This window comes from Anthonomus grandis, chromosome 9, assembly GCF_022605725.1.
Source record: "Anthonomus grandis grandis chromosome 9, icAntGran1.3, whole genome shotgun sequence".
Classification (NCBI taxonomy): domain Eukaryota; kingdom Metazoa; phylum Arthropoda; class Insecta; order Coleoptera; family Curculionidae; genus Anthonomus; species Anthonomus grandis.
In genome coordinates, this window is record NC_065554.1 from 21,023,640 (window position 1) to 21,038,946 (window position 15,307).

A 15,307-nucleotide genomic window follows, 5' to 3' on the forward strand; every position below is an offset into this window, starting at 1 on the left:
ATTTAGAACCTGCTAATTTGAATGTCATTAAGGGACCATTTTGTGTATTCTAGTCAGTTTCGAGGTAAAATTTCCATAGTAACATCTCAGCAAGCACATTTATAATATATTTATATAAAAATATATAATCAAATATACATAACAATATTATATTTATTATTGATTCTTAATCCCTAGTTATTAACAATAAAATTAAATTCCATCTTTGGTTCCACTAAGGCACATTCAAGTAACATTAATATTTAATAAGATAGCCGATATAAGTCAATTACACGTGTTTCAATATTTCCTATTAACCACCAATAAGACCCTTCCAAAGATGTTCTTATTATCGTATTTATCGTTTCCTTCCGCATCTCAGGAGACAACAATACCCTCTTTCCTAAATAAAAGGAAAAAACTATCACCAATTTATCCCGATGGGCTTTATCGTGAAAATGCCCCCTTTACCTCGAAAAATGAGAAAATTTATTTTTCGTGTATCTGCGCGGCCGAAATAATAATCTGTCAACGAGCAATGGGAAAAATCATAGATACAGGGGGACAAGACACAAAAGATACGGTATCTATAAAAGTTTTATCGCTGCCGGGATTCGACTTATCGAAGTTTTCAGCTCGGCTTTTATTGTCGTTTAAGTCTTGGGTTGAGATTATTGCCTTACTTTATGTTGTGCTGGTTTAAGATAAATGTATCTACATATTGAGCGTATGTAAGAAATCCTTGAATGACGTTTGTCGGGTTTTTTTTAAATTAAGTATTACTGCTTCAAAATATAATATTGTAAAGTAGTTTACATTCTATGTTTTTATTAATTGTAACTGCGTTAAATTTAATAATTTTTCTTTATTTAAATTATAAATATAGGTAAATAGTGTATTGCTGTGCAAATATTAGAATATTTGGTGAGGTCTAGAGCACAGGGCATGCTGACCATAAGTAAGAACCTCATTAATGTTATTAATATAATAATATTATAGAAAGAAATTTATTAATATATTATTATTATTATTATTATTATTATTATGAAACTTATAAACTTTAACATTTACTATTTATGAGAAAAATTGATCCTCTAAATGTAAAAAGGGATATGTAATATTCTTATATTAAGCGATAACAAATTGATCAACAAAGTTATCGCTTATTTTTTTTTTATAATTAATTCATGATAGAATTATTTGATTTTGTGGGGTAAAGTATTGAAGAATATACAATTAAAGGGTTAAAAAAATTTTAAAACAAAAAACCACAAGTAAAAACTAAATTGGAAACTAAAAATCTAATTGTTTAATTTAAACGACAACGTGATACGTGCCCTTTCTTAAAATCCCTTCAACAAAAGTGGCAATTACTCTAGGATAATTTCTGGTGGTGGTGATTAACCTTGAAAGCAACCAATAAAGCCTATAACGACAATTGCCCTTCTTTGGCAACCTCTTGGGAGTCAGAATTTTAATAAATATTTAAGCTGACCAGATCCCCTGTCAAATTTCTCTGCAGGATGCTTGAAAGAAGCACCTGTATGACAAGTTAGAGGTTCATGAACTCCAGTACTAATTTCGACCTCTTCTCTTTTAGTATCAGCTTTTTTTTTTATAAATCTCGTGATTCAAGTATGGATACGTTTCAACACAATATTTATAGTATGAATATCCGGTCTGATGATGCCCTTAGAGCGAAACATGTTACCATAAATACTACATTAACTTAAGACTGTAGGTTTAAGGTTTTTATTTTAACTTGGTATACCAAATTATATAATTAGATCATGTTATTATATCTGACACTATTCTATATTATATTTACCTATGAGATTCCTGTCTCAGTTTAGTATATTTTACTATATAAAATCAGTTATGTTTTCGAAAAAATGAACATAATTTTGAAAAAGGACTTATTTTTTAAAATTAATTCGAGTGTTGTTTTTTGTTAATATTTATAAAAAAATATTAAATGTTCAAAATATACTTATTAGAAATTTAAGCCTTCCTTTTAAAAGTGTCAAACTTCTTTACGGTCTTTATATTCCATTTATGGCAAAGTATTTTTTATTGGTGAAATTTTATGAGATTAATTTTCTTCTCATCATCTCAGCAAGCTATAAATTCTTAAATTAAATATTTTTTTGAAAAACAGCTAATTAGACTTAATAACAGTTTTCATTATCTGGTGTTAAGGATTATGTAACTCTTTCTAATTTAAATTAAGCGACTCAGACTTGCATTTCTTTTTGTGACTAAATATTTTTATTTAAAAAATATTCTTTTCTTAGACTTATACTTTAAAAAATAAATAAAATAGTTTTTCGAAAATATTTGATTCATATTTTTGATTATTTTAGAGAATATTAAAAAAAAAATTTTCTTGAAAATTTGTCAATTATACATTTATTTTTAGTCAAACCATAAATTTATTATATTTTTTTTTAAAATATTTTAAATAATTTTTAAAGTAATAAAAAAACTTTGACATTTTAATGACAAAATGTCAAAGTTTCAATCAATATTTTGGATTACGAAATTTTCAAGATTTTCTTGAACTATAATAAATTCAATTTTATTTTATTACGTTCAACTCTAGTTATTAAATTCAATTAAACATTTTTTATACACATAGAATTTCTGATATAAAATGTTTTATATTTAACATGGAGTTTTTCAGAAATTGTCCCAAAAATTGGGCATTTTAAATGACTTCTTAAGATTTTGTTCTTCTAAAATAAAAACAATTTGTTTTTAATATGTTCGACATATCATAATATTAAAGATTTGCCTTTAACACGTACAAATTTTCTTGGATTTAAACTATTGTATTATATACGTTAGATCCTCAGAAAGTAAGTATTTAAAACTTTAGTTTTTTATGGAAAAGTTGATATTTATTTATATATAGTTGATAGTAATTGTTATATAGGGTGTCCGGAAAAAGGAGGCCAATCCGCCGACCACATATAAATTGGATCAAAGTAATGCGACTTTCGTTATGCCATTTTTTTATTGGGCGCTCAGTATTCAATATACAGGGCGTCAAAATGAGAAATATAAAATTGTTTTTTTGAAGTAAGTCGAGTGTTTCATAAGATATTAAATTAAAATTTGGTGTGAGGGGGTTTTTTGGAACGAGAAATTGAAATCCGCTTACGTATTTGCTATATCTTGCAGAGGACGCCACCTGTGGTATATTGCATGTGTTAAAAATACCAAAACTTTTTTGTACCATTGTATAATAAAGTTCTAATAAAAAATTCTAATTATCCAATATGTTCTTGTAAAAAAAGTATTCTTAATAAATGTCGGCCTGAGAGTCCGTTTATTAGATATCTTAATTTTAAAATCTAGATCCATTTTAATAAGTTAACAAAAATATTTTTTCTAAATTTATGCTAAATTACTTATTATAATAAAAATCATAGAAAAATAACCCTAAATTATTTGTTCTACGTGATTTCCATTCATTTGTATACACATACGAGCCTTCTTTATTAAAAAAAATCTAAGGCTTTGAAAAATATTTGGTTTCAATCTGAAATGCTCTCCAGCTGCAATGATTCTTTCCCTTAAATGATCCTTATTTAAAATCGGAACCATATACACAAAGTCTTTCATACATCTCCAGACTAAAAAATCCAAAGGCGAATGAGGTGACCACGGAACCGGAGCATCTCGACCCCGACCAATCCAGTGATTAGGAAATACTTGATGTAAGTAGTTCCTAACATCTGTAGCAAAATGAGCCGGAGAATCGTTGAGTTGAAACCAAAGATTTTGTCTTATATTTAGAAGCAAATCGTGCAGTATTTCTTGGAGAAACAACATAAATGAATCACTAATCAAATAACCTGGTAAAATGACAGGTCCTAAAAGGAAGGTATCCACAACACCTGCACCCACATGGTCCTAGATTCTCTTCAACTCATATGTGTGCGTTATGGATAATTGTCATGCCATTTCTCGTGAACGTGGCTTCGTCAGTAAACAGAATCGCCCTTATAAAATCCAGATATCTATTAATCATTTCACATAACCATCTACAAAAAGCAAGTTTTGCCTCGGGATCGTCGGGTAAAAGACCCTGTACCTTTTGAAGATATAATGGGTGAAGTTGTTGACGTAAAATATTATATGTCTCGGTTTACCCAATATTTCTCATCAATGTTAATCAAATTTAAAAAATATTTTCTTTTGGAATGAAATTGGTTTGGGAATATCTTGGCATAGCATCTAGCGGCTATATAGCTTATAAACTAGCATTGGAGTCGCATTTTTCTATTTGAGAATTGAAAGGAAATTACTATTTACAACAATATTTAAAACTTACCAAACATCAAAACCATATCCGCCATTTCGGAAAAGGGTACATTTCTTGGTCTATCAGCCATTATGGTTTACGTCGTAGAATAGAGGCCTGTATTGCAGTTAGGGGTTCACATTTTAAACAATTGTTGTAACTTATGTTCCACCAAGTGGCTTTTTTAAAAGTAGATATTTGTCGTAAAAACTTTTGGTAATTTTTTTTTCACTAAATAAAAAATATTTTGCAACAAAAAAATATAAAATAAAACTTAATAAAATAATGACATTTATTTTAAACTTTCAAAAGAGCATTGAATAGTAAATAAAAACTCCAAATTCCATATTTAAAGCTGATGATATCTCGAATCTATAACGTTAATGTAATGCATTTATTATTTTAATTCCAAAAATCTCGAAAACGCTGGCTCGTAGCGACTTTGACCAAGATCTCTTTTTTAAATTTATTTTAGGAGTAATTGAGAAACTTGTGAAGAGCGTCAGAAGCGTTTAAATTTGATACTAGGTACGTAAAGAGTTACTGGTGCCCGAGGTCAGCCAATTTGTTTAGAAAGAAGTATCTTGATTATTAAATTAAGATATCTAATAATCAGATTGTCAGGCCGACATCTACTAAGAATACTTTTTTTACAAGAAAAGATTGGATAATTAAAATTTTTTACTAGAACTTTATTATACAGGGGTACAAAAAAGTTTTGGTATTTTTAACACATGCAATATACCGCAGGTCGCGCCCTCTGCAAGATATAGCAAATCCGTAAACGGATTTTAATTTCTCGGTCTAAAAAACCCCCTCACACCAAATTTTAATTTAATATCTTATGGAACACTCGACTTACTTCAAAAAATCAATTTTATATTTCTTATTTTGACGCCCTGTATATTGAATACCAAGCACCCAATTAAAAAATGCCATAACGAAAAACGCATTATTTTGGTCCACTTTATATGTGGCCGGCGGATGGGCCTTTTTTTTTCCGGACACCCTGTATAGTACTAAACAGTATTTATTAAATAGTAATTAGAGATTAATTTTTGCTTTTTTACTTACATATCTTTTTTATTAGGAATTTTGATCTTCCTTATGTAATTTCAGTTTTTGGATATAGTCTAGGTGATAATTGACTAAATCCTTTACTTTGACTTATTAACTTTTCAACTTATAATATTTGTAATTTAAAAAAAAATTGCCATACAATATGTTGCATCCCTAAATTTAAATAATATATTTTAGGGGTTTATTGAGATTAACTTATCCATCAAACGTATTCTTATATTTCTTAATAATATAAAGTAATATAAATAATATAAAGGCAATCTGTAAGAATTTAGTTATAGAGATTATCATAATGTTGCATTAGATTTTTTTTAAAGGAAAGTTAATTATTTCAAAACCCGTAAGCGCGAAATTTCCTTTCCATAAAACGAAGGCTTCCATCATAAAGGAGGCGTGCTCCGAAAATTGAGTCCTCAAAGGGGCTTATTCCGTTTTATACTCGCGAAAATTTTGTTTGCAACAAGCTGTTTGAGCCCTTTTTTCTCCTTTGTTTATTAAGATAGCAAACAGAAGGCTTCGACTAGATAATATTTATCGTCGTGCAATAAATTAATGTAATGACTTTAAACTCAACTTGGATTTAGTTTTTTGTAAAGTAAAACAGCAACTTAGTAGTAAAAAAATGGATTTAATTTAGTTATTCATATTTCAATAATTGGTATGTTGAAATAGTTTAAAAAGTATAAAATCGTGCGAAAAATTGGCGCCCAATACTGTGTATGCAATCAAAAAACAATTAGGTAAACCAGCTTTCAACCCCCTCTAGAATTTAAAACCGGAACCCTTGAAAGCGATTCGCGAGGGAAAACTATAACTTCTAAGTGGTAATTTCTGGAAGCAGCGACAGGATGGCCTTTTGTATGCATTTTGCTAGAATTAGCTTCGCCAAGAAGTTTTCCCTTAATGGGCATTGTTGCGGCTTTCGGCGGAATCGGCGACATTTCCTTGCGTTTTAAGTTTTACAGCCAAATTTTATTTCGTGGAAAAGATCGGGGTTAGGACCCCTTGGGATTCCCGATAAAAGCCTGAGATTATTGAAGTGGCAAAACTCAATATGGGATACAAGAACGGGATGAGAGGAAAAGCAGCAGCAAAATTGGGTTCTGATTTATAATGAAAATGAAAAGTGTAGTTTATTTTATTCCGATCTTTTTTGCAAGTACTATTTTAATGAAAGATTTGGGTCTTAGCTGTGTCATCATCTATAAAATTAGGAAACAATAAATATCTCAAAAATTTGATCTCTTTCGCATTTCCAAATATTCGGCTCATATAATATCACAACGATCTAAAATTGAATAGAAGGTAGAATTAAGGCTTTTGGTGAAATGAGGCTTGAACGCCCTTGTACTATTTTTAGTTTTTAATATATTTCTTCAAATACTGTATAAGTTACTTCATACCAAAGTGTTGAGTATACCCACAGACAATTAAAATATCTAAATAGGTAATTTTGATCAACATCAATTTTAGTATATCAGGTACTCAAAAAGAAAATATTCGACAATTATAACTAGATAAAAATGCAACATTAAAAAACTTTAAGCTAAGACAAAAGATACTGAGGAAAAATTAAATGAAATTTAAAAGCTTTGTCAGATCCAAGTGGCCTTCAATTTGGGTCAACAATACTTTTTTACTCTCTAAGAATCATTATTTTCCATCATTTATCTTTCCAGTCATATTCCCTTTTATGCCAAAGGATAATCTTATCAAAGACCAAAAGACATTAAGAAGACCGTCGACCCCTAAAGATGCAAAGACAAATGGCCGGTTAGTGGTACGTCATTCTCAGACTTAATCTTTGTAAAATAATTATTCAGTTTTGTCTTAAAGGGTAAATTGTTCTTGTAGAGAGACTCGGGTATTGTTTTTGGGGTGGCATTTTATGGCTTTATTTATTATGCAATTGGCTTCCAATTTGTATATCAAACCACATTTGGAGAAGCAGAATAAATATATAACAGACTCATTTCTCTACCACGTAGAGATTCTCGAAAGATCATTAAGAATGCTGTTTGTATAATCCTATGACATCTTTGTGGTATTTACTCGGCTAAATAATAGAATGTTGCTATAAAAATAAAATAGTGATATGAGTTTAGTTACTGCCTTAAGCATTTTACAGGCTGTTTATTGTTTACTACAAATAAAAATTTATTTATAGCTTTTTTGTCCATAACGTATATGGATACGTTTTCTTAATAATTGCCATTTTTTAACTGTAGTAAATTCACTTAGAATATTTAAATAGATTTTTTAAATTTTAAAATAAAAGATATTTTAGGAACAAGTTAGAAGTAGAAGCAAAAAGATTAATTTAGTTGAAAAATTAAAAAAAAATAACTATCAAAAATAGACTTAAAACATACGAATTTCTTGAAGAAAATAACACAATCAAAAGATATTTACGTTTCTTACGCAAAGAAATTCTATGTATGTATGTAATACTAAAAATCTTATTGCTTTAATTTAAGAAAATCAAATTTTTTAGAACAGCACTTTTCCTTGCTCTTTAATTAAAATTTGTAAGGAGAAAACTCCATATCACTTGACACGTCTTGTCTATTGCTTTGAGTAGAGAAGAGCAGCGGCCTTTGTGTTCTTATCCACTTATATTAGGTCTTATCGTAACTCTTCTTTACCGAAATTAAAACCATGCTTTGCCTTAACACAATTAATTATTTTAAAAAAGATTTTATTTTACGCATAACTTAAATGAATATTAGCTAACTTTTTTAATTTAAATCACTTTATTTTACTGTGGATCAATTAAAACTAATCAATTAGAAAAAAGTTGTTGTGCTGCTAAAACGCCGAAGATGTTTATATGAAATTCGCAATATAGAAGTAAAGTGTTTTTGGAGTTAAAATAAAAGAAAATGGATTTTAAATCTATTTTTCTTTTTCAGAGCTTAATTAGCGTAATGCTACTCTCTACAGAGATAAATTTTATTTTATTGTAAATCAACATAAATAATCGTAAATTTCTATGAATAAGCAACTTTTGAAAATAGTACAATTTTGGCATAATGACTCTAAGAACCCTTTTTTTTATTTATTAACTATCGTAAAAAACGCATTTGTTTAAAATCTGCTCTCGATATCCTGCAACAGATTTACCAACCGTCTTTGTTGTGCTATTTATTCGAAAATAAATCTATTCAATTTAGAAGTGGCACATGACGAAATTACAGCACATCGCTCGATGCAATCATCATTAATCAATTTAATTTGGCTACAAGCCCAAATGCAACTGTTCATATATCATTATTAACCATTATGTGCTTGGTATAGCTTCAAAGTTTAAAAGGAATTAAATGGAAATCTTTTTGGTATATTTTTGTTAACCCGTAATGATTTATAGTTTTGCCTTTCTACAAAACTTTGCCATTAATTTAGAATTTTTAAATTTAAGATTTATCTCCTATTCCTAATAACACAAAAAAAGAATTGAAAAATAAATAAACCAAATTATATTTTAGTAAGTATGTTTATATATATTTGACTTATCTTAGGAAAACCTAAGTTTTTTCAGTAGCTTTGGTTTAATTTAAGTTCTAAAAGTAGGAAAGATTTTCTTCATGTAAGTGCTACTTCCAAAACACAATGAATGAATTATCATTTATTCCGTTTCATTCTTTATATTATGCATAATATAAATGGATGGGATGCACTACCTTATATATTCTTTTAAAGTCACTAAATCTGCAGTAGAAAAAATATATAAATTTTATGAAGGTACAATATTTTATTTTTTATATGTATATAGAGAATGGTAAAATGTGAAAAAACTTAAATAAACAACGAGTAATACTAATGCCAGTTATCTGAACTAGGTTTTTTTATTCTTTAGAAGAACCGTTGATCTCTGTTAGCAATATCTACAACATATTTTCAAAATATTTGCTAATAATTTACATATAATTTTTAATCTATTGTAATATTATAAATTCTTTCAATATGAATCATAAAAACGAATACTTTACTTTTAATTTTCTAATATTATTAAAATAATATATCGTGATTTATCCTTAAAACTCTTATATATCTTTTTAATATTTTGTGAATAAATCAGCTTCTTTGGTTTTTTGCTTTCATCTTAAACCAAAATCTAAAATTTACCAACTTATTAAAGCTCCTTTCGATGGAAATTCCTAATAAAAAATATATCAATTGCTATTAAATTTTAATTATAGTAATCCATTATTGCAAATCACATTAGCTCTATTAATAACTTTCTTAATACTGATTCCAAAAAATCATATCTTTACAAATAATTTTTACCCACTATCCAAGTATCAATACCAATTATGGTTACATATGGCTAATCCATGTTGGCCTAATAATATCTAAGTAGGTCATTAAATCCGCATGATGATGAAATCAGTTTTATATAAAAACAAGTATAACCTACTTTACCTTGCATAACAATTATAAATATTTAAGTATATGAAACCAATGGTATTTAGGTATAATAAAGTCACGGCTCTAAATTAATTCTAAATACCAATATTAGTATGTGATAATTTAACAATGGCTATGCATACTTAAATGAGCATAATGCCATTTTTATATTTCATACGGTTTTTCATCAGACAAATCAAAAATATGCCGTATAAAGCTCTTAACCTTTTTAGTTTTTTAAAATATATGCTGATTTCAAGAAAGGTTTTTTTTGGTAAATTTGTATTATTCCAGAATTAATAATTTTAATTCTTCTACGTTGGAATTATAATATTAATAAATTTGAAAAAAAGGTATCAAAGCTCTATCTTCTCTAGAAATACAACAATGTAAAATAACATTTCCATAATCCGATACAAAGCAACGCCATAAATAGTATTAATTTTACTCATTACTAAGCATAATAGATCACCAACAGGAACCTTTATTGGTAAATTTACTCACGCTTGCTTAAAATATAAAATATATTAGTAATTTGGAGAAGACGTTTTCGTTTAAAGTGAGTTGTATAATCTTCAGAAAGTCATCGAAGTAAAAGGGTTTTAGTCGAGTTTCATATAAGTATACTAAACCAAAATTTCTCGTAAAGTAGTAAGACTTTCTATATGCAAATAATGATTTTAATATTATCATTCACTTTACAGCTATATCCATATACGTTAAATATTTCATATGCATAATTTAAATGGATATGGTAAACTATTTTATCTTTGATAAGCGTAAATATCTTATAAAAATAAATGTAGTTTAAAAAAGAGGGTATAAATAAATTCAGATTTTAAATAACCACAAAAGTTTTCGGACAGGTTAAATATTAAGAGATGCCTAAGAATCAAAAACTTATGAAAATTATTCCAGAACAAATATTAACTTAAGGTAAAATAAAAACACACTTAATCTCCCTCCACTTTTTCATTATAAGCGACTTACTAAAGTGAATTGTTCTTGAATAAAGAAACAAGAAACAAGAAAACACAAAAGAGATTTTAAAATTAATATAAGTCACACTTACAAATTTTTAAAATTTGCACAATTATTGGATTGAATAGTATGATAAAGAAAATACTAAACTCAAACCTAGGTGACATCTATATTGAAAAGTTCTAAAATTACCAGGATACCTGATGGTGTATTGCAAAAAAGAGGAAAATAAAAGGTTTGCGAATAACATAACAAAAATCGCCGCCAACACAATGATTAGCAAATTGTGAAGGAAAGCAATGAGTACTATATAAAAGAAAATTGTAAAGGGTAAGAATAATGTATTAAAAAAATATGAAGAGTTAAAACACGGTGAGTTAAAAAAGCGAGTACAGGAATAATGTATTTGATCATTAACATAGTAATAGTTGTTGTTCTAGTTTAGCTTTATTAAATTTTAGTATTTCCAAGAGAGCAATGAGTTTATTGCTTTTGCAGCATGAATGTAAAAAATTTGAGTCAGTAGTTGGTGTAAGACTGTGGTTGTTAGTATAAAATTGTCTGGAAAAATTAGATCTGTTGATTGTAGGGCAAATATTTCAGCTCTTGCGTTTCTCAATCTCCTTACCTTAAACTATGACTCCACTGCAAGTAATGACTATTTGTTCACTAGCATTAAGTTTATAATAACTGCATTATTATGTAAGTATCTAAGTTTCTATGCACACAAAGATCTGCATAGAGTAGCCCATGTATACTCCGCACTTCTAAAATACTCAGTTCTATTTGAAGAAATAAGTGGTGATATATAAGGAATGAATGAGTGTCGCCAAGAAGAAAGTTATAGCGATAGAATTTATTTCTAAATATCTTTCTCTTAAGACAAAAATATACGGGTCTAAGGATTTTGCAAGCCATATATTTTGCTAAAATGTTTGCGATGAACCAATGTGTATAATTAAGTTTTAATTTCTAAATAGTCTGTTAAGAGTAGTAATTGAAACTTCTTAAAGCAAAGAGTACTTTTAATAACATACTCTTTATCATTTGCTTTCCCATTTAACCTTATGCATAACTTAAATAGGCAGAATACACCATTTGATATTTATTCCCTTTTTATATCCACGGGTACTTGAACGTGTTGTTTGTATTTTATTTAATGGTGATGTAAAAAATGAAAAGAAATAAGTATTATAAATAAAATGTTATTAGTCAAAATAAATTATTCAATCCTTGCGAAACACATTCGTTTAACTGTTTAATAAATTAAATTAAATATAGTAGCATCTTATATTGATTTAAAATTTCTCATTGTTACAAAACTTATTGATTTATTATAGTAAATATTTTATAATAAAAATCTAAAATAAAATAAAAATAATATATTCAATATTTTCCTAATTTTAAATTCAAATAAAACCTTCCTTATAGATCAATGGTATACGTAAACAAAAGTTAATATAGATTATTAAATATATTTTTAATACGTATTAGAAATATCATATTCTTTTATTTTCAGATTTGATTTTATATTAAGATTTAATTAATAAACTATTTTAGTAGTGCTAATATTTCCATATTTACCACTACTCTATTTTATAAAAATAAGGTTTATCTTGCTAACCATTTCACTTTAATTGCTACGGAGCTTTTTTGATCTTCTTTTTAACATTTCGTTTTAAGAGCAATTTAGTTAATTAAAGCAACAAATTACTCAGTAATTATCCAGAAGCCTTTGCTCTCATCTGGCTCTTTAATTTTTATTTCCTTCAATTAAAGCTAATTTTAAATACACTTACCTTAAATAAACTAAGGTTGATCCTTAATAATAAGATTAACAACACTACGGTACACTACAAATTATCTGTTTTAACACTATCTCAGTATTTTGGTTAACTATAACCTCCCTTTTCGCTATTCCTTGAAGTTATTCAATCTGGAAGAAAATAGAAGCACATAAGTCAGACTAGTTAAAAGCCTTAAATGTAAAGATCACTTTTGGGTGGCCACCAATATTGTTTTTTATTAAAGTACCCTTAAAACCATAGTTTTTTCGCTTTCGGTTATGTCCGTACACTCTCGCGATCTTGCCCGAACATATTCGACGTTTTTAGCAGACCGGGTGAGGGAAACTGAGAAAAGGAAAGCCCAGATTCCCTTGGATGTCCAAAGGACACTGACTAGTTTCGAATTTTCACTGTAGGGGCGCGTCGAACGCTCGGAAAATCGTTACATTTCGAGCATGACATTTTAGTGTGGGGGGGTGTCGGTCTAAGGGCACGTGTATTGGTTGTTGTTTTTTTTTATGTCGATGATATAGTATGTTAAAAATAGTGAATTTTAATAGGTTGTTGAAATTAATTACACTATTCTATTAACTTCTATAACAAAATTAACTATTATATATAAAATGAGAAACTCTCTTTAATACATGTTTAAAATATACTTAAAATAATTATTGTAAGTGAAATAAAAAAAGTGATAAAATAGTTAATAATTGTAAGTTTAGAATAATTAAATTAAGAAATTGTTTTCTTAGTTTTTGTGGACCTGGAATAATACGAAGTGCCAAGCGAGTGATCAGAAACTAAATGCTGGTATCAAGGAAGTGGCCGCCATTTTTGCAACAGATCTTAAGCAGGATTGAAAATTGAATTTAAATATCTGATATCTTTATTATCTTATATTCCCAAAAACCACAAAATTACCACAATACTCAGGCCAGCTGTGGTTCATTTCTACTGACAGTAGACGCGAAACCAAATTTTTGCTAATAAAGCACCTTTGTGAGGGAGTTTTTAATCATTAGTTCCTTAAAATGCTTATACAACATCCACAAATAGGCTCAAGAAGCAAGCATTCAAGAAGCTCATCGGGACTCAAACAAATAGCGCATAAAATATATATAAATTACTTATTTTTGATGAAAATTGGGATAGTTAACATTGTAAAATAATATTGTAGATGTCAGTAATATTAGGTATACAATCCGTGCAATCAAATAAAATATTTAATTAAAAATTATTCTTAAGTTTGATCGTTTATTTAATTAAAAATCAATCTTAAGTCGGTCGTTTTTTTTTTTTTGACGAGGTGAGTTTATAATTTTATTTTATGTAGTGAAGAGCTTTTTTTTCAATTTCCTTCTCGGCTCTATTTGTTATTTTCTAAGGATGACTGACTTGCTATTGTGTTGTGAATAGAAAAAATCATCTTCAAAGCTATATTGAATAGTAACTTAATGAGCTATACAACCACCATATAAGGATTGTTTTTTTATATAAGCTAAACTAATTTCCATTTTTAACTCCTTACTTATGATTTCTACGTACAGATAAATACAGGTTGGTCGTAAAGTAAGAAATAAATTCAATACCTCATAAAAAAAAATTGTAAATCGCTCGAACCCATAGATTTAATTTTTTTCGAGGTATATTTTACCAAAAAAAAAAAAATACAGTGAGTGTTCAAAAGTTTTCCTAAAATTTTTTTTTCAAACTGCAACCCAATTTTTTTATTGCAATTCTTAACAGTTTCTAAGTAGCATGTGCTGTAATGTAACTAAGTGTTTTAAAGTTATTCTAATTCAAAATTTGAAAATTGAAAAGGGTCATAAAAAAAAGCAAAATAATATAATTTTTAATACGTTAAATTAGTCAACTGACAATAGCCTAATCGATCCTAAAATTCCTGCTGCACATTTCAAGCCGTTTCGGACGGTACACGACGTATTTCTTGACGGATGTCTTATTTTAAGGTATCTTCATGGAAAAAAGTCTAGTGATATTAGATCGGGTGATCTTGAAGGCCACTCAATAACACCGCTCTTTCCATTGCACCTGTTTAGGAAAGTGTCGTGCAAGTTCGAGTTTCCACAGCAAAATGGAGGAGAGCATCATCCTGTTATAAACCAGATATCATGATGTTGCAAATCCGGACTTTCGATCTCGGCAATAAGGGTAGCTAGAGCGGGAACACCTTCCTTATCTAGAAAATTTAGGTGTCTTTGACCTGTAAATTTTTCTTCAAAGAAGAAAGGCCCGATAATAATGTCATTAACAACGTCAGCCCACAGGTTGATTTTTCGATTGAATTGTGTTTGTGCTTCCATCATCCAGTATGGATTAACATCGGACCAGTATCGATAGTTGTCAATATTTACGCCATCATTCAAGCAGAAAAAAGTATATTTTTACTAAATTTGAAATCTGCAAACATATATTTTGCAAAAGCTCACACGATTCAAGATTCAACTGTCGATTGCGATATTGGTAAGAGATTAGGGTTTTTTGATTAAATAACTCGTAAACTTCTGCGTTCTAACTTGATTACCAGTAACCCGCATAATAATATAATATTAATGTACTTAGTATAAAAAATCGAAAATAGACTGAAAATAAAAGACTGTCAACGGTGATAACTATTGACTATAGTGCTATGCCTAATTATTAAATGTTCAAATTTTGAATGAAAATAACTCCAAAACGCTTTATTTTAGGTATAGCACATGCTCTATGAAAAATCTAATGAAGAATTCGAGCAATATAAAAA

The 15,307-nt window shown here is 28.3% G+C and overlaps 1 protein-coding gene across 1 annotated transcript in view; it reads right to left on the minus strand.

Annotated features, from left to right (window-relative positions):
- LOC126740559 (neuroligin-4, Y-linked-like) overlaps positions 1 to 12,941 on the minus strand; it is a 326,504-nt gene extending 313,563 nt beyond the window's left edge. The window contains exon 1 of the mRNA XM_050446644.1: positions 12,556 to 12,941. The gene's annotated coding sequence lies outside the window, so the exon portion shown is untranslated. The remainder of the gene's footprint in view (positions 1 to 12,555) is intronic.
- Between the last annotated feature and the right edge of the window lie 2,366 nt (positions 12,942 to 15,307).